Below are 19319 nucleotides of genomic sequence, written 5' to 3'. Positions count from 1 at the left end.
ATAAATTTAAACGATCCACCCATAAAACCAGATATTTAAAAAGAAAACTATCTATAAAAATGTTATAGTCCACCATAACTATAAGCACCATTTTTCCCCATGCTACCCCATAAAACTATAACATTTTACCACAATCGACATCATAATTTCAAGTTGATTGACTACAAATTGTTTATTGCAAAAAGGCATCATCCACACTGTGCACACTCACCGAGTAGTGAATTATTACAAAAGATAAAAGTTATATGAGCATGTAAAGAAAATTGCACAGTCTTGGTCGTATATGTAGTCACATGATGAGATGAAAATTTATTTCATAAATTATTCAATGATGAAACAAAAAAAAAAGAAATTTCCACTTGCTTCTAGATGTGATACGAAGTGAGTGATGTGAGCAGTATCGAAAAAGTTGCTCAAGGCTGTTCACAAGAAAAAGGGAAAGTTTTGAGAAAAATTATTGCACTGATTTTTTTCAGCATATATAAAAATATGAAATGGAAAATCCTTTTTTTGGTACTCGAAAAAAAAGGGTAAAAAAAACTTTCATTTTTCCTTGAATCTTTATGTGACTTATTGGATTATGAAATGAAATTTGTGGATAAAGTTTTGTGTCTCTTATTGGAAAAGATCGAAAACAAGTCTTCGAAATTGAAGATTTTTCTCGGAAAAAAAATCTCAGTGAAAAACTTAGTCTGATTCAGGATATGATTGAGAAAAATTTTTCAATCATGATAAGATGGAAGTTGGAAACGTAACAAGTGAGTCATTAAAAAGTTGTTGAATTTAATTGATTTTGAACTTTTGAATTTTCTGAAAATAAAACCACCTGTTTTTGGAAATTTTAAGTTTTTTTGGGGTATATCTGAGTATAACACAAGCTTCTATATTGCCCTTGGCTGAAATTCTTAAGGGAAAAGGCGCCCAAGTGCTCCAAGAGCAACATGGCGTAGGACGGTAATGAAAAGTGCAAGTTGAATGCCAAAACTAAGATTTTTACAATCTTTGTGATTCGGCCAGCAATAGAGTCAGATGGAAGGCCTTTTGAAGCAAACCAGGCTCCAACTCAGAACATGCTTCCAGTAAGTACACCTGAGTATGCTCTACTGCACACCAGTAGGGGCGTGTTCAGGGATGATTTTTTGGTGGGACGGCCATCTGCTGTACTTTTCTTTCTTGCTGCTGTGTCCCGACTAAAAATGTCCCGATTTTTCAAGAAGTCGAAAACTCCACACAAATTTTGGAATTTTGAATGTCCGGATTTAAGCTCAAGACTGAAAATATTTAGGCCACCTTAATTTTTAGGGGTCAAAGCCTCAAATTTTTGAAAAAAAAAAATTATTCAATTTTCTCGGATTTTTCATAGAGAATATCCAAAAATTTCCCGTAAATGTTGGCGATCCTAACAAAAAATTTCTGGCTACACTCCTGCACACCAATTTGCGTCAGCATACAGTTAGTATAGCACTCCACTAGCACAATAAAACATTCTTTAAAATTGAACAAACTAAAAAATTTAAAAGCACATAAAAAAGTAACTAAACTCGAGAATTTTCGCAATTTGTATCACATTTTTACCTCGTTTTTGTTAACTTGCTTTCTTATTCTTGTTCCTGTTCATAAAATAGCAATAAAAACTTACTCTATTCATAACAATGCACATTTTATCATTACTTCAGTCGTTGCAGCAATAAAAACTTTCTTTTCATTGCATTATAAAAATTTAATTCATTTTATCCAGGTTGTGAGTTTGTTCATATCATTTTATTATATTCTATGGAATTCTAATTATTCAATTTATTAACAAAAGTGTTGAAGATGATTTTAATTTTAAACTCGAGTTGCATGTTTTGCAGGAATAGATAAGTTTTAAAGAGAAGCATCCAGATAGAAATTCCTGTTGTAGTTTTAATTATTTTAATTTAAACAATAGATTTTGAAATGTTTTGTGTTCCAGAATTAATTTAATTGTCATTTTGGATGATGCACCCGAGTAGCACAAATGAAGAATACTTTGTCACAGAGCTTTAAAAGCTCATTCTAAGCTCTTGTATTGACGTCAAATTGGAGACGCCTTCGTGTTTCATATTGCTTTCAAAAAGAGATATCTAGCCAACATTTGATGTCAATAAAAGACCTCTTGAGGCGCTTTTAAAGCTCCATAACAAAGCCTCCTTCAAATGTGTCTTTTGAATACAATCCAGGGTCAGACAAATTGTGATTTTAAATTGAATAAAATTGAGAAAATCATAAAAAATTACAATTTTGACTCTTAGTTACAAATTTAGATTCACAACAAACTTACTTTTAGTTGCTGAGTTGTAAGTATTTTAGTCAGACACGTGTTATTGACGAAAATCTTTTACACGTGTTGCTCAAAATTATGCTGTTCAAAAAGCTTCTTTTCTTAATTAAAATTGTCGGTATTTACAGATAATCATTAACTGTATATGAGTACATTTTGACATGTATTGTCTAAATTTATCATATTCACAATAAATTTTCGATTTCAGTGAATATTTTAAATCTGGTATAAAACTATGTAGGAGTGTCTTAACCAATTCCTGTAGCTTCAAACCCAAATTCTTAAATAAATTTGGAATCTAGTTAATTTTAGCAGGAATATTTCATAGAACTAGATATCAAGGCTAGGTGCTATTTTAAAAATAGTAGAAGTTGTAATTTTTCTGACCCTTGATCCTTGATGTGATATTGTCTGACAGAGGCGTAGCCAGGGTCACTCTCCGAGAAATTGGAAAACCATTTATTTTGGACCGTTTTTAGCGCATTTTTGAAATTTTTTTCAAAAAGGTAGCTTATTAAATCACTTTGTTCGTTCGGTCGTTCGGTCGTTCGGCTGTTCGGGCGTTCGGCTGACGCTAAAAACTTTTTAATTAGGAGAGAGCTCAATGGTTTTAAAAGATCAGTTCCATAAAGTTATTGCGGCGCCGGGCATTTAAAAGTTTTAGATCAACGAAATACTTAATTAAAAATTTTCATTTTCATATACAACAACAACAAAAACAACAACACGTTTTTTCATTGTTTTACTGTGTTCTTCAATGTTTTTTGATGTTCTTACAATGTTTGATGAACAAAGTTTGTTTTTTTGACCGTTATGTGGTTTAAATTAAAAATCCGTTAAATGAAAATGCTTAAATTTCTTTTATCTGGAATTAACTGGATCTGGTTTTGTTGGTCTGGAGTGACTTGGATCATACTGGATCTTGTTTTTTGGGTCTGAAAGTTTTTACTGGATCTTGGTTTTTAGGTCTGGAAGTGACTTGTTAATCAATTACTGATCGCTGGGACAAAAATGCGCTTAAGTCCCTCGATCAATAACACGAGGACTTTTGTAATTTTTTTATTTAATTTTTCTTTTTTCTTTTTAAAAAAAATCAAATAATTGAACGATCTGGCCTCCATAGTAAAATTTTCTAGCTTTGCCTCTGGTGTCGTACCCTTGACTGACCAAGTATCCCTAAATTTTTGCCTTCTTCTTCTCATTCTTAAGCTCTATAATTCCCAATTTTTTAAAAATTGGGGTACGTTTCTGAAATTATTTTTGACACTCCTATACCAAAAAATTAAAGACGAAATTCAAGGAATCAAAATCAGAATGACAAAACGAGCACCTGACCTTTAATTGTATTTTTCAAATATTTATTCGATTCTCATCAAATCTAAAATTTAATAATCTATTCGATAAAGAGCTTCAAAAACAAAGTGTGGGTGTCGTTCAGCAAATATTTGCTAAATATCCTCATAAAATTTTTGTGACAAAAATCCTTCTGTGAAACAATATATTTTCCGTTATTCAATCCCACTTGATCGAAATCGAATGTTTAATTCCATTTGAAAATGTAAAAATATCTTTTTCTCTATAAAAAAATCTTCTCGTTTTGTCAAAATCTCTTGAGATAATCCTTCATCTCGACAAATTCCATAGCAATATTCAGTCAATGATGACGAGAGAAATTGTTTGCTAAATTAAATTTTTTCTCTCTCATTTCGCACACACGACAGTTTAATTTCTGATATTAAATTTCAAATTAAAATCCAATTGTAATTGTTTTTCTGCACTCACCTTATTTTGTTCCTTCTCAAATACTCAGAATTGTGTGCTTTTGATTTCTTTTTGTCGGTAAATGTTTTTCTGTTTCCTTTTATGATATATTTTTTACACCTCGAAGGCAAAGTCACAAGTATTTCACATTTTTCATCATCATTAGTTTAACGAACAAGCAAAAGAATGGAAAGTCTCATTATTTTTTTTTTATTCTCTTCTTTACCTTCCTTTATATTTTGTTTATTTTCATTTCATTTCATTTTTTATTTGTTATTGACAAATGTTCACTTCAATGTGACACTAGTTACACTATAGTTTACAAAATGAGAATGAAGAATAGAAAATAACCTCTCCGGGAACAAAAATGGATGTCGAGAGGAACTTTCTATGTGTGCGCGATTGTGTTTGTAGTAGGGTTGTTGTGAAAAATTGGAAATCGAATTGAAATTGTCAGGAAAGGTGAGATAATCTTGGCTGTTGGGTTTACAATTGCTTACTAAACTTATTTGTAAGTCCTGTTAATGACTAGACCAACAGCCGACTAATGATCTTTTCTCCGAGATTTTCCATAAAATATATCATTAGTCGACCTGTTAGATCTATTTATCAACTAGACATTATGTCAAGATGTCCAGTCGTATCTGTGACAGAGTCATTCTAATTTGTGTTTCTAGGTTTTGTAAAACTTAAAACAAGCATGTCTTAATGTAAGCATTTTAATGAAAAATTCAATTTAAGTTTTCAAGACCACAAAAACCGTTGTTTTGCGGTTTTTCCTGTTCTGCATTAAACATTTTCATAAGAAAAACTAAAGGAAGTAGATTTTATAATGTTTTTTTGATAACTAACTACAAAAGGCATGAAGATGACTAGTCTCGAGAGGTCTTTTCCGCATAAAATCCTAATAAACTTCGAACTCTGTTTTTAATAAAGTTTAAAAGCTAAATTTCATGGCAAATTTTAACAAAATTTTTAAAAAGTCACAACTTCCGCACTTCAAAATCCCTAAAGGTTCATGTTATTCAATAAATCAATCCATCCAGTTTGTTTAAAATTTTAATAAATATTAAAACGGATTAAAACTTTATTTTATTTGACGAATGAAATTAAAACAAATTTATTCTACGTTTTACCGATAAGCTTGTTAGCGATGCACAATATTTATTGGATGTTTTGTGCACCTAAATGCACAATGAATGTATTTGTTTTTTTAATCCAGTTTTTAGTTCAAATTTGAATTGTGGAATTAAAAGAAATTAAAGTTTAAAATTTGGATTGTTTTGAAATGACGTCAAATTGAATCCAAATGGATATAAATTCGTTAAAACCAGACATTAACTTGCCATCAACTGCACATTGACGTTAGAAACAGACATTGACTTGCCATCAACTGCACATTAACTTGCCATCAGCTAATTAAACATATTTCTGTCCAATCATGGATCGAGATGATTGAACTTTCGTTGAACAACATCTAATCTTGCAAAATCTTCTAAACTGTTCTAAACTACTCAAAAAATTGTATGCAAAACTTTATGGAAATTTATCAGAATTCCCAAAGTTTGATCGTTGCTTTCCCTTTAGCCATTTCAAAAACTTTTAAAGCTTCAACAGTAACCAATTAAACTTTTATTTCGTTTTTGCAACAAAGTTTCATTTCAATACCTCAAAACACAAAATAAACTTCCATACTTAATAATTTCATTATAATTGCTTCCACAACATTGAACATTCAGGTTTCCTTTTCAACTTTTTTTTTTACCGCACATTAAAGTCGTTTTTTTATGGAATTTTTTTCCTATGTTTTCTTTACCTCACAACTTTTTAGTTCATGACTGTATGCTTTTTTTATAAGCTCCAATAAGAGAAATATTTATTTATATTTAATATGTATGAACACAATTATGACTGCGTTATGAGGGGATTCCCTCCTGTACCTAGCAATTTTAATTAAACATTTTTAATTTGAAATTTTCTCTTTTTTTTCTGTATGCGCTTGTGATTTTGATACGATGTGAATAGACACACGTTTATATTTTAATTTAAAATGATGAATGTAAGGATTAAGTTGAATATATAAAGGTTGTGCATTTCGTTACTTTATATGTGGAATATTTTGAAAATGTAATTATGATTTAGTCTAAAATTTTTAGAAATTTTTAGTGGTTTTTTGGTATTTTGCAACTAGTTCTCGTATCTAGGCAAAAGCAGAGCTCAGAGTCAACTCATATAACTATAGAGAAGGAAGCAGAGCAACAACACAAGTTACTAACAGAATGAGGCGTTTTGTCCAGGAACAGAAACTTGTTCAACAGCTTTATTAATGCCCTAAAATTCACAGTGAATCAATAAAACTAATTATCATCTGAGAAGAACTGTCAACTCTACTACAATCATTTTGCAATCCCAGGTGACCAAGGTTCTATTTGACAGTCCTTTTGAAAGTCACACTGAGTTCAAAGTCCATTCGTAATCCTTATAGACTCCATATGAACTCTTTCTTTTATTTTTTGTCAAATGAAGGTCGAGAATACCATATTCCAGCAAGATAGACCCTAATGTCCTTACTGGCAATAAGCATGCTTTCGAGAGCTTGCTTTACTCAATTGTAATAGTTGAGCATACTCGTGAACCGTACACTCAACATACTCTGCTCTTGAAAGTACGATCTTTGCCTGATAAGGGTGGACAACGGGGCATAGTGTCTTAGTAATAACTAGACCTATGGTCATCCTTTGACAAATTTTATGAAACGCAATGGTTAAAATACTATTAGTCGACCACAATGACTTACTTTGCTGACCATACAGATTATGTGTGATCCATGGCCTCTCTCAATTTGCTTATAAAATAAGTTCTAAACCTGGCTAGGAGCCAAGTTTTAGTTTACCAATTAATCGACTACTACTCTAAATCAGAGGTGGGCAATCTATGTGCCTCGGCATACTAGTGTGCTGTGTGGGATTTCAATTGAGGCTTACCTCGAAGGTGTGCTGAGAAAACTAAACGATTGCCCAACACTGGTCTAATTAATAAATAGACATTATGTCAAGCCAACCTGTCGACTCGGAAGAATAGAATAGAATACATTTAGTAAAATTTGCTCATAGCAAAATCTACACTACAGTCGATTATATATTGTCCTATCCAAAATCCTCTCACAATATGACTATCTCCATTGTGAAACCAATGATGTCCAAAATCCCATCAGTAACTCAATTCAAAACTTAATCTTGACAACATATAAAATGATAAATTTTTTAATCCACAAAAATATGATTTTCGCATATCCATCTCTCTTGTAATACTTTTTCCTAAATTCCATTTTAAGCTCTATTCTTGAGTGTTTTATGGAACAAGAAAAGCTAAAAAATAATCTTTCTCTACCTTTAACATACAAAAAGAAAACTGAAGTAAATGTAAAAAAATACAATTTTTAAGGTATAAACAAGGGAAATAAAAGAAGGAAGGTAGAGGAAAGGAAAATTAATAGAGTTGATCTAAAATTGGAAATAAATTGAAAATACTCGAAGAAAAATAAAGGTGGAAATGAAAGTGAAATATATTGATAAGGTAAAGAAGTTAGACCACCTGATAGCAAAGAAAGCGCACTAAATCAGAGGCGTAGCCAGGGTAGGGAGGCACTGGGTACACGGGCCCCCTTTCGAGAATTGAAAACCGTTCATTTTGTAACGTATATTTTTATTTTAAATATTATTGTTTGCTATTTTAAAAAAATTCAAAAAAGCACGATCCAGACCCACCCTAATGTTTTTTTTGACTACGTATATTAAGCATATAAGTATGCAAACCTTAATTTTTCATAATTTAAAATGACAATTATTTCAAGGTCAAAACATCAAGTGATCGGGTTGCGTGGCCGAGTGGTCTAAGGCGCTGGTTTAAGGCATCAGTCTCTCTAAGAGGCGTGGGTTCGAATCCCACCGCAGCCATTATTTTTTTGAAGCATTTTTTTTTTGCGGATTTTTGGAATTTTGTTCCAAAGGGTAGCTGAATAACTCACTGTGTTTTTAATCAGGTAGTGTGGCCGAGTGGTCTAAGGCGCTGGTTTTAGGCACCAGTCTCTATACGGGGCGTGGGTTCGAATCCCATCACTGCCAATAGTTTTTTTTGGGGTATTTTTTAGCAAATTTTTGAAACTTTTCTCAAAGTTTAAACAACTTTTTGCGGGAAAGATTTGAAATTTGCAAAACCGTTAGAAAGTTTGAATTCCAGAAAGCCGTTATTAGAAAAATTTATTTTTTTTGCATAGTTTATCGATAATGTTTATGAACCTACTGAAACTTGTTTTCTATTTCTGAAAGTGACTTGGATCCTACTGTTTTTCAGGTCTTGTAATGATCTGGATCTTACTGGATCTTGTTTTTTAGACCAGGAAGCGACCTGGATCTTACTGGATTTTGTTTTGTAGATCTTTAAGTGACTTGGATCTTACTGAATCTTGTTTTGAAGGTTTAGAAGTGACTTAAGTCCTGCTGGATCTTGTTCTTAGGGTTTTTTTGTAACATTGTTATGTATGAATCGGGTCTAAAATGCGCTTAAGTCACTCGATCAATAACACAAGGACAACAATTTTTATCATATGTATGATTCTGAATCATGAAACAAGACTGAAGGATATAAACTTGCAATTGGTCTTTTCGAGAAAAAGATCCTTTGATTTACATACCTATGACTCTTAAAAAGAAGAATGCCATTTCCATGAAGGAACAATATCAAAAAATGTCAGATTTTTAAGAATGTAGATACATGGGGGCTGGATATTCTATTACTTGGAAGGTAGATGGAATGAAAAAGACAAACAATCCAGTTCAGACCGGTGAGACTCTTTACTGGGACTGATTTGACAAAATTCGGCCTCAGGCAATACTTAATCCACTTTGGGACCGGCGAAAAGTTGCAATCTGTTCTCAGGAAAATCTCAAACCAGATTCAAGCATCCCAGAAGTCCAGTTCTATTATTATTGAAATTATGTGCAAGTACAGTGAATACAGTACTGTACTTTGGAGTGTCTAGCCTTTGTACCAACCATCCTAAGTCTAAATCCATCACTTTTTCTAGGACATATATCTTCCAGGCTTTGAGACCTATGGAAGCTTCATTAGCAAAGATTATTAATTATGACTAATAAAGATGACAAGACATCAGGGAAGTGACCGATGATATCACGAAGAAAAAGATGTCTTTTGGGATAGTATTCCACTTGGTGCCATTGATAGCCAGTCTGTATGAGTACCGATGTAACTTAACATGAAGTGGTCTAACATCCTCTTTAAACTAACCTAATGAATGAATCATTGTTGACACAAATCTTTTAATTCTAGACATGTACCTTATTAAAAATTAACAACTTCCCATTAATTAAATTCTGCATTTCCCCAATTCATTAAAAAATATCTCATTATAAATTTATGAAAAAATATATTCGATAATTAATACTTATTCTATGCATAATTAATCTTTTCTGTATCAATTAATTAGGAGAATGTATCGGGAAAGAAATGAAAAGTTTTTGTTGTAACAAGCCTTGTTGAGGGGAAAATGTTCACATTTTTTTTGTTAAAGATAGAAACAATGTTGCATGGAAACGGTAAGTAAAATTTATGAACTTCAAGGTCTTTACAACTTTTGTAGCTTTTTGCTTACAGAAGCACTATGGGGCAAAATGAAAAAAAAGGGACATTCACTTTGATTTTTGGACTTTTTGGAATCAAGACTTGAGGGTATTTTTTTCTTATAGTACATATAGCAATAGACTTGCATGCAAAATTTCAGCTCATTTGGTGCTGTTTGGTCGGTTCTGGAGCTGTTTGAAGTTGAAAAATGGTAAAAAAATGGTTTATTTCACTTCTTGTTTGACTTGAAAAGTTTCATATTTAATTAAAAGATATTGAAAAACGGTTTTCGGTTCCTAATTCTACTATATAAGAGCTTTAATTTGACATGGGACAAGGTTTATATATATTGGGTTTTAGTGGCAGGACTTGAGAAAATGTATGAAAATACCAGGAAAAAAAGCTTCAAGCGTCCGGCAAATATGCTAGTTCTCAAAAGTTTCTCATATAGACCTATTTTTTCATAAAGTACTTACTTTCTACTTTCCAAAACTGAAAAAATATTCAAAATTGGTTGGTACGAACAAAAGTTATTGCATTTTTAGTTTTGGACGAATTTTTTTCTCAAAACTAATATTTCTGAGATGAATTTGGAAGATATCATTTGGAAAAAGTTTTTTAATGTTTTTTAATGTATTTAGTCATTTTAAGAAGACTTGTGAAGAAATTTTTTGAAAAAGTTCAAAATTCTCCGAGTTAGAGGTACATATGCTATTTGACGACTTGACCCTTTTTCTCATCACTCAAACTGCTATAACTTTTACAGGACTAAATATTTTTCAGTTCTGTTTCTTGTTTATTGTAGCTTGTTATAATACCTTTCCAACGATATATAATACTTAATAGTTGAAAGTAGTCTTGGTCGTGAAAACGGACCCTGTTTGTGACTGACCCTTTACAAAGAAATTTTCAAAAAAGTCATTTCTAAAACTACCACTTAGAAATTAAATAATATAATGTTTTTGTGTTTTTTTGGTCAAAATATGATAGTTTTGAATCTCAAAACTCAAAAAATCTCATTTTGGAAACTTTCGACAGCTTTAGGGGCCTTCATAGGTAACACTTAGGTAGTCCAACAATTCTCAGATATGAAACTTTTTTATTGACTTTTTTTGATTGATATTCAATATTTACATTTATTTTGTGCAAAATATATCAATTCTAAAAAGTTTGGGTCGAAAAAAAGTGATTTTTGACTATTTTGTTAAAAACAGGCTTAGGTAGGCCACATTTAAGGCACTCCAGTAGCCACTATGATTAAGTTCTATACATGTTTTATACATATTTATAAAGGTAATAGTAGTAACTAGTAATAACAGAAAACAGAATGCAAAAATATTGGTTCTAAAATAAGTTATAGTCATTTGAGTGGCCAAAAAAGTGTCGAGGAGGGCAACCAGCATAGGCAAAAACACAAAAATTTCTCATTTCAATGAAATTCTTGAAGTTTTTTGAATAAAAACTATTTTTATGTTGTAAAAATTCAAAATATTGCGTTTTTTGTCAAAATAAACGTAAAATTTTAAATTTTTGTGTTTTTGCCTATGCTGGTTGCCCTCCTCGACACTTTTTTGGCCACTCAAATGACTATAACTTATTTTAGAACCAATATTTTTGCATTCTGTTTTCTGTTATTACTAGTTACTACTATTACCTTTATAAATATGTATAAAACATGTATAGAACTTAATCATAGTGGCTACTGGAGTGCCTTAAAAGTGGTCTCCCTAAGCCTGTTTTTAACAAAATAGACAAAAATCACTTTTTTTTCGACCTAAACTTTTTAAATTGATATATTTTGCACAAAATAAATGTAAATATTGAATATCAATCAAAAAAAGTCAATAAAAAAGTTTCATATCTGAGAATTGTTGGACTACCAAAGTGTTACCTATGAAGGCCCCTAAAGTTGTCGAAAGTTTACAAAATGAAATTTTTTGAGTTTTGAGATTCACAACTATCATATTTTGACCAAAAAAACACAAAAACATTATATTATTTAATTTCTAAGTGGTAGTTTTAGAAATGACTTTTTTGAAAATTTCTTTGTAAAGGGTCAGTCACAAACAGGGTCCGTTTTCACGACCAAGACTACTTTCAACTATTAAGTATTATATATCGTTGGAAAGGTATTATAACAAGCTACAATAAACAAGAAACAGAACTGAAAAATATTTAGTCCTGTAAAAGTTATAGCAGTTTGAGTGATAGAAAAAGGGTCAAGTCGTCAAATAGCATATGTACCTCTATCTCGGAGAATTTTGAACTTTTTCTAAAAATTTCTTCACAAGTCTTCTTAAAATCACTAAATACATTAAAAAACATTAAAAAACTTATTCCAAATGATATCTTCCAAATTCATCTCAGAAATATTAGTTTTGAGAAAAAATTCGTCCAAAACTAAAAATGCAATAACTTTTGTTCGTACCAACCAATTTTGAATATTTTTTCAGTTTTGGAAAGTAGAAAGTAAGTACTTTATGAAAAAATAGGTCTATATGAGAAACTTTTGAGAACTAGCATATTTGCCGGACGCTTGAAGCTTTTTTTCCTGGTATTTTCATACATTTTCTCAAGTCCTGCCACTAAAACCCAATATATATAAACCTTGTCCCATGTCAAATTAAAGCTCTTATATAGTAGAATTAGGAACCGAAAACCGTTTTTCAATATCTTTTAATTAAATATGAAACTTTTCAAGTCAAACAAGAAGTGAAATAAACCATTTTTTTACCATTTTTCAACTTCAAACAGCTCCAGAACCGACCAAACAGCACCAAATGAGCTGAAATTTTGCATGCAAGTCTATTGCTATATGTACTATAAGAAAAAAATACCCTCAAGTCTTGATTCCAAAAAGTCCAAAAATCAAAGTGAATGTCCCTTTTTTTTTCATTTTGCCCCATAGTGAGAAGGGGAAAAAAATCAATGTAAGTCGTAGGATGCTGTAGTCATAGTTTTTTTTGCTTATACACAAAAACCGGAAAATAAGAACAAGAACATGAAAGTTCGCACAAACCATTAATTAAAATTGGTTTGTGTTTACTGCTTTTAATGATGATTTTACTGAAAATTCATTATTACTAGACTGTCTTATTTACTTGAAATTTTGTTTTTATTCAAAGCCAGTTCAAAGGTCAGAAATAATATTTCAATGTCATTTTTACCACAATTTTCAAGTATGAACAAATGGTGTCCAGGTAAATCAGAAAATTGAGATTTTTATGTAAAATTATATTTTTTATCAAAATAGCACAAGTCGGTTAGTCGATCTGAAACCCGGCGGTAGACAAGAGTGGGCATTTAAACTGAATCCGACATCAAATCTGAGTCACGTTAGCCTGAATTTTTTGATCGTTTAACCGTTTTGTAACTCAATAATAGAAGCTTTCGATAGAAACAGTATTGCATTTGGATTCAGGAATTGGCAAGCAGTAGTCAGCGATAGTGACATTAGTAGGGAGGGCATGGATCCAATTGATCTGTACGATCAGCGAAGTAAGTAAGTAGCCATTTTGTGCTGTTTGGGGTAAATTAGATTAATAATTTGAATTTTTCAACTAGTGAAGATTAGAGTTTACGTTCTAAAATCATTCACTTTTCATTCTTTTTACGCAATGTTGAGCATTAACTCAATACGATCATTTACTTTATATCTGACCTACTGAAATGTTCAGATATTCAGATATTTTCGTAATTAAATTGGAGAGAGGATATGCAATTTTTTGGAGGTTCTCGAATGACACACATGCAGAATACTTCACGTCAGAGCTATTAGGTTTCCATCATGGATATATTTTTTGAATTTAAAGGGAAGCCGCCATTTGGCTTTCTCACGAAGATGGCTTCCATTGATGTTAATATATAATTTCGCGATGAAAAATTGGACTGAAGATCCATAGGAAGGGGTTCAGTCTTTGGTTAACTTTTTAATTGATTTATTAGATCAACAACACCCTTTTGAACATCAGGTTAATAAACTCTTTTAGAGAAACTTGAAGGTCCTTTGTCAAATTGCTGAAAACTTCATTTAACACAAGCAGCTGATTGCTAATTTCTGTCCATTCTAATGGTTAAAAGGTAAATTTGCCATATTGTGCTGTTAAAGTAAACGTTATAGCTTTTAAAATTTAAAGAAGACAATATTTCAATTAAAATTCAGTCAATAACTTGAGAAAATCAGCTCATACTTCATTTATTAGCAAACACAATTCAAGTTCTAATTGGAAAAATCTTGTAAAAAATCATGGAATAAATTGACATGTTTTTCTTATCAATCGTTGTTATTGCTCCTTCTAAACCTCAATTTTGAATTGTATAAGTTTTCAATTCTCGTCTTCATTTCCTCTTCAAAATCATAATAAGTATGTGACACATTGTGTGTTGAACAGCAGAAAAACTCAATGATAGGAAAATATAATAACAAGAATTTTGTTTGCTTTGGTTTCAGGGCTGTTATCTGTAAATGACACAAAAAAAATCGATACAGGATGATTGTCAAGCATGACAATAATATTGATAAAAAATTTTCGAGAGTAAATCCGGACGAATCTTCAACATTCCTTCAATGTCTTCTTATTCAGATACTCAAAATGAAATTAAATTATCATCTCTGTCAGATTCACTTAAATGCCATCATTTTTACAATAACAATGTAAGGAGGGAAATGTGACCACATACTGTGCTGTATGGTACGTATTTTTAGGGGCTGAACATTTATGATGTATGACGGAATTAGCTTTTTTGTTATCTTTTATGCAGAGTTCGAACATTGAAGTTGGTTCGAATTTTGTATCGAAAAGTCGACTAGAGTTATTTGAATATGGAGTTGATCCCAAACCAGCGTGACTCTGATTTGAAGCCGGATTTGGTTTACATCCGATACCATCACAGATCAGAGCTCAAAGTCGACTCGATACAGCCAGCAACAGAGTCAGATGGCAAGCATTTTGTAGCAAGCTAGGCTCCAAGTCGGAGCATGGTTCCATTAAGTCAGTAAGTAAGTTTGGTCGACTCGAGTTGATTTTTCCAAACAAAATCCGAGTCGACTTCGAACTCTATATCAGAGTCAGACCAGCCTGATGCCCGATTTAGGATTTATTAACCGACTAGTGGTATTCGGATTTACTTTTCAAGTGTCACTTAGTGTCGCATATCCCAGGACAGCACATGACGTAAAAACGACCGAAAGTCCGGTCGTAGAGCAGCGTAACTTTGACATTAGACCAGATTCTGTGAAATCGGACCTCAGGTTAGAGTCAGATCAGCCAGAAGGTGGATCATCAGTCATTCTTATGTCGTATGTCTTCCGGAATTCCCATAAATAATAGACATCATTATCAGTCGACCCCTTCTACATAATTCATACTTTTTTTTCTTTTGATAAAATTTTTTCATTTTCAATTTCCTTTCACTTGACAATGAAATGAATTTTTTGTCTTTCATTCCTTTCCGTTCCTCACTTTATTAACTTTTCTTCTTCTTCTTTCTTTGTTTTTCTTAAATCATATTTTTTTGTGAATGAAATAAAGAATGGGGAAGTGACACAAGCTCAACTTTTTTTAAATCAATTCAATTTTTTTATTCTTGTCTTGTGCTCTTTAAAATGAGAATTTACATCTCATTCATGCTTGTTCTTTCTTATTTTTCATCCACTCTGTGTCAATGATAATAAATTATTTTATAATTTTAAGTGAGATTTTTTATGCGATGTCACTTTTGTGAGATTTGACACTTGATTTGTTTTTGTTTGGGCCTTTGGAGAATTTGCATTGTAAGATGATGGAATTCAGGGTTGGGAGCCCGAGTGGACACGTAACTAGTTAAATACTTGACATTTACTAGCCTTTGTATTACCAGTTACTTACCAATGAACTAGACTTTGGAACTTGACATAGGGACGACTAATGACATATTTGGAACGTTCCATTTAACTAGACATATGTACAGTACTTATGTCTAGTTAATGTCTAGTCAACCATAACCGTTTAACGTACACGGAATTTGACAAAAATTTATATGTGGATATGAATGTATTTGTTAATTAAATTATTTTGGAAAAAGTAGAATTACACGTTCGAAGCTGTCATAAAAACATTTTGGCAAGTCACATAGTAACTAACTAATGCACTTTGGCAAAAGTCGTTAAGTGCACACCATTCATTGCATATAAATATATTAAAAAACTGTGCAGAAAAAAATTGCACTTATAAAAGTGATTTCTGATTGCACTTGTGAAGTATATGGTTTCATGCAAATTTCTTTCTGTGATTTCTGCTTGCACTTGTGAAGTATATGGTTTCATAAAAAATTCTTTACAAATCAACTTTCCATATGTCTAGTTAAAGTCTAGTTAATGTCTTGTTACATTGTCAAGACATTTTTGGCAAGATAAATGGCTAGTAGAATCATGTCTAATACTAGATATTGACTAGCTGTGTCCACTCGGGGAGGACTTTGGGAGTTCGAATTCTAGAAGGAGGATTCTCCTACTATGTGGAGAATCCTGAAAACTCTGGTGGAATTTTGAAATTTACTGAAATTTTAAGCCCTTGGACTAAGATCATATGTCCATGTAATCAAAATTTTAGTAATTCTGGACTCAAGACGTATTCAGAGAGGTGCTTTAAGGTCGAAGCCTATCACCTTTTTGAAAAAATATATTCAATTTGCTAGGTGTTTCGTGGAAAAAATCCCAATATCCTTCTTAATTTTGGCGATTCATAAAAAAAGTTTTATTTCATTGTCCCTGACTCCAACTTACATTCATTGAAATCCGGCCTATATTGAGTCAGCATTTTAAGATGGCTCGAATTTTGCATGAAAAAGTCAAGTTGACCCCTGATAAGCAAAGAGACCGATTGGGAGTGACTTTTTACGTCTTTTTATTTTATCTTCTGTATCTTGAAAGCGTGCTCTTTGCCTGTTAAGGACTTCATACTGTGATAAATTATTATGAAACGACCTTAAATTTTCTGAAAAGAAATCAACAAGTTTTAATTTGGTCTACGAGTCTAACTAAGCTTGTTTTACATTCAAATTCCCTAACAAATTTGGAGCTATTTGTAGGGAATATAGGCCGAAATTGGCATTAACCGCACATTAATGTAAGAATCTTGAAAATTTTCCAGGAAATTCCGATCAGAGAAATTTTACAACCTAAAATGTTCCAACCCAACAGGTGTTTTGAATCAACAGCAAGTCAAAATCCAACGATTCACACTTTCCGTCCATTTAAACAAAAATGCCAAAATTCAGCAACAATTTTTTATCAAAACATTATTCCAATTTTTTCCAGAACTACAAACAACAACACTTTTTTTCATTATCAGCACAAAATTAAAGCTTGATGAGCCAACTAATTACTGCTTTAATTTTGTGCCATTCTAGTTAGAACGTCCAATCCAGAACTTTTCAATACCTTTCAATTATTAATTTTTTCTCTTCAAAACTTTTTACTTCTTTTTTTGGATGTTAACGAATTTTTTTCACAAAAAAAGTTTATAAATTGATGTTAAACACTTTTCACTAGACACAACATTAATGGCCTTATTTTCTCTTTTTCACTTACAATTAATCCACTTGATGATATTTGTTATTATTATTCAAAGAACATCAACACTGAATATATTTATACAATATATATATATATAGATTTTTTTTCTTTTTAGACACGTAGAGAGGAGAAAAAAATGCTATTTCAAAAAATGCAGGAGATGGAAGCAAAAATACTCCTTATCGTATCGAGTTCAACATTGAAACTGAGAAAATGTGCACGAACGTTCCGTACAGCAACAACAAAAAATAAAACTTTATTTTTTTGTGTGTGCTTTTTCGTGTTTTTCATTTCACTAGAACTTTTTTACGGGATGGAATATGTTTAGGGGATTTGAGTGCCTGGATCAAATTGTGTGATGATTCTTGAGCTTTTGATTTCTAATTAAATATTAGCTTTTCTGTTGAATTGAGCAATTAAGGAGCACATTAAAAATAAATTTTAATCATCAAAGGTAATAAAATTTGTTGGAAAATGCTCAACAAGTATTTTGGAGCTTAATAGCGTTTGCTGAGGTAGGTATGTAAGAATTCCAGATATAACTGGTACTAGAACAGACAAGGATCATGGTTATAAGAATGTTCACATAATTGAACATGTACAGTTATATTTTTTTTTTTCAAAATTTCAATTTTTTTCTATACTTAGATAATTCTAAGAACCTCTTGTAGTTAGCGACTTAAAGACGAATTCAGGACATCAGATGCTACTCTCAAATCATTGAAAAAGCAAACATGATTATTTTGGTAATCAATAAAATTAATAATGACCCTAAAACCATGAATTCTTCTCTGAGTACATTTCGAACAGAACAAATCGATTAATCAATTTAAAATCTGGCAACTGACCAGCACTGTTTTTCAATACCGGTGTTGATTTATGTAAATTATCGGTATTCAATAATCTGACTTCGTGGATGGTAATAGAGCTCGTTGTAGACCAAAGAACTCCCCCCTCGTGTCATCTGAGGGAGTCCAATGATCACAGTGGACCTATACGGTCAGCAAAGTAAGTGAGTTAGTAAGTTTTGGTATTTAATACTGGTATTACATAAATTTTAACACCTGTTATAATAAACCCTAGGTCAACTTGACTCTTACATGGTACCTGATTTAAATCGGACCTAACGTCATGAATGCCTGGGCCTGAATTTTTGATCGATTAACTAATTTGTCCTATTCGAATTTTATTGACCCTTGTGATTCCACTGATAAAATTTAATTATATGTCAACATATAAATGCACCCTAGCAGACAAGAAGCATGCTCGCGAAATTTACTATGGTCAATTATATTGATTGAGAATACTTATGAGGACGCTGATTTAGATGAGTATGCTCTTTGCCTGATAGGGTACAGAAATGCTTTCTCTATCTTACACTTCAATTTACTCCCCAAACTTTCAGATTTCCTTCCTATTATGCTTTGTTATGAAAATTCTCAGCTCTTGTTTTCCTCCCCCAAAAAAATATTATCATCTGCTCGTTTTTGTATTCAATCGAGGAGTATATGACACATAAAATAGAATATAGTACATTTTAATGGTAAAATGGGAGAAAATTGTCTCTTCGCACATTTTCATATCAACATTGATTTTTGTTTATGGACACCTTAAAACACAAGTACATCTCGGAGAATATTCTGTTCCTTCTTCTACTTTCATTCAGGGATGCATTAAAAATTTTTATAGACAATATTTTTCCTCTGGTTTGTTGTGATTTTTTGCATACATGGAGTGGCAGCGTGAAAAGCTTTCATTGAAAGCTGTTGCTACATGAAATTTATGAGTAGAATTATGAAATTTTTTAAGAATTTTTTTAAAGGTTCGTTCACTTTTGATGTCAAATTATTAGACGGGGAATTGCATGAAGCTATTGAGATTTTGTTGGAATTTTTTCTTGTGACTGAATAAGAAGAGGAGAAGGAAATTTCATATTTAGAGTAGAATGTTTATGAAAAAGTTGATATTTTGTAAAATCCTAAATTAAATTTTTTTGAGGGGTCCGTTTGGAATTGTGACTTTTTTGAACTTTTCCGGAAATTTTGAAATTTAAGTTATTTA

General features: G+C 31.7%; 2 non-coding genes across 2 annotated transcripts; both read left to right on the top strand.

The window, feature by feature from the left end:
* Nucleotides 1–7936: 7936 nt before the first annotated feature.
* TRNAL-AAG (transfer RNA leucine (anticodon AAG)) lies at nt 7937–8019 on the top strand. Its single transcript has one exon. It is a non-coding gene; the product is annotated as a tRNA-Leu (tRNA).
* An 85-nt stretch (nt 8020–8104) lies between these two features.
* Nucleotides 8105–8187, top strand: TRNAL-UAG (transfer RNA leucine (anticodon UAG)). The gene has a single exon. It is a non-coding gene; the product is annotated as a tRNA-Leu (tRNA).
* The last annotated feature ends 11132 nt before the right edge of the window (nt 8188–19319 follow it).

The sequence above is a fragment of the Chironomus tepperi genome, unplaced genomic scaffold (genome assembly GCF_022539635.2).
Source record: "Chironomus tepperi strain 1889 unplaced genomic scaffold, CSIRO-AGI_Ctep_v1 contig_418, whole genome shotgun sequence".
NCBI lineage: Eukaryota > Metazoa > Arthropoda > Insecta > Diptera > Chironomidae > Chironomus > Chironomus tepperi.
This window is presented reverse-complemented; position numbering and strand designations above follow the sequence as displayed.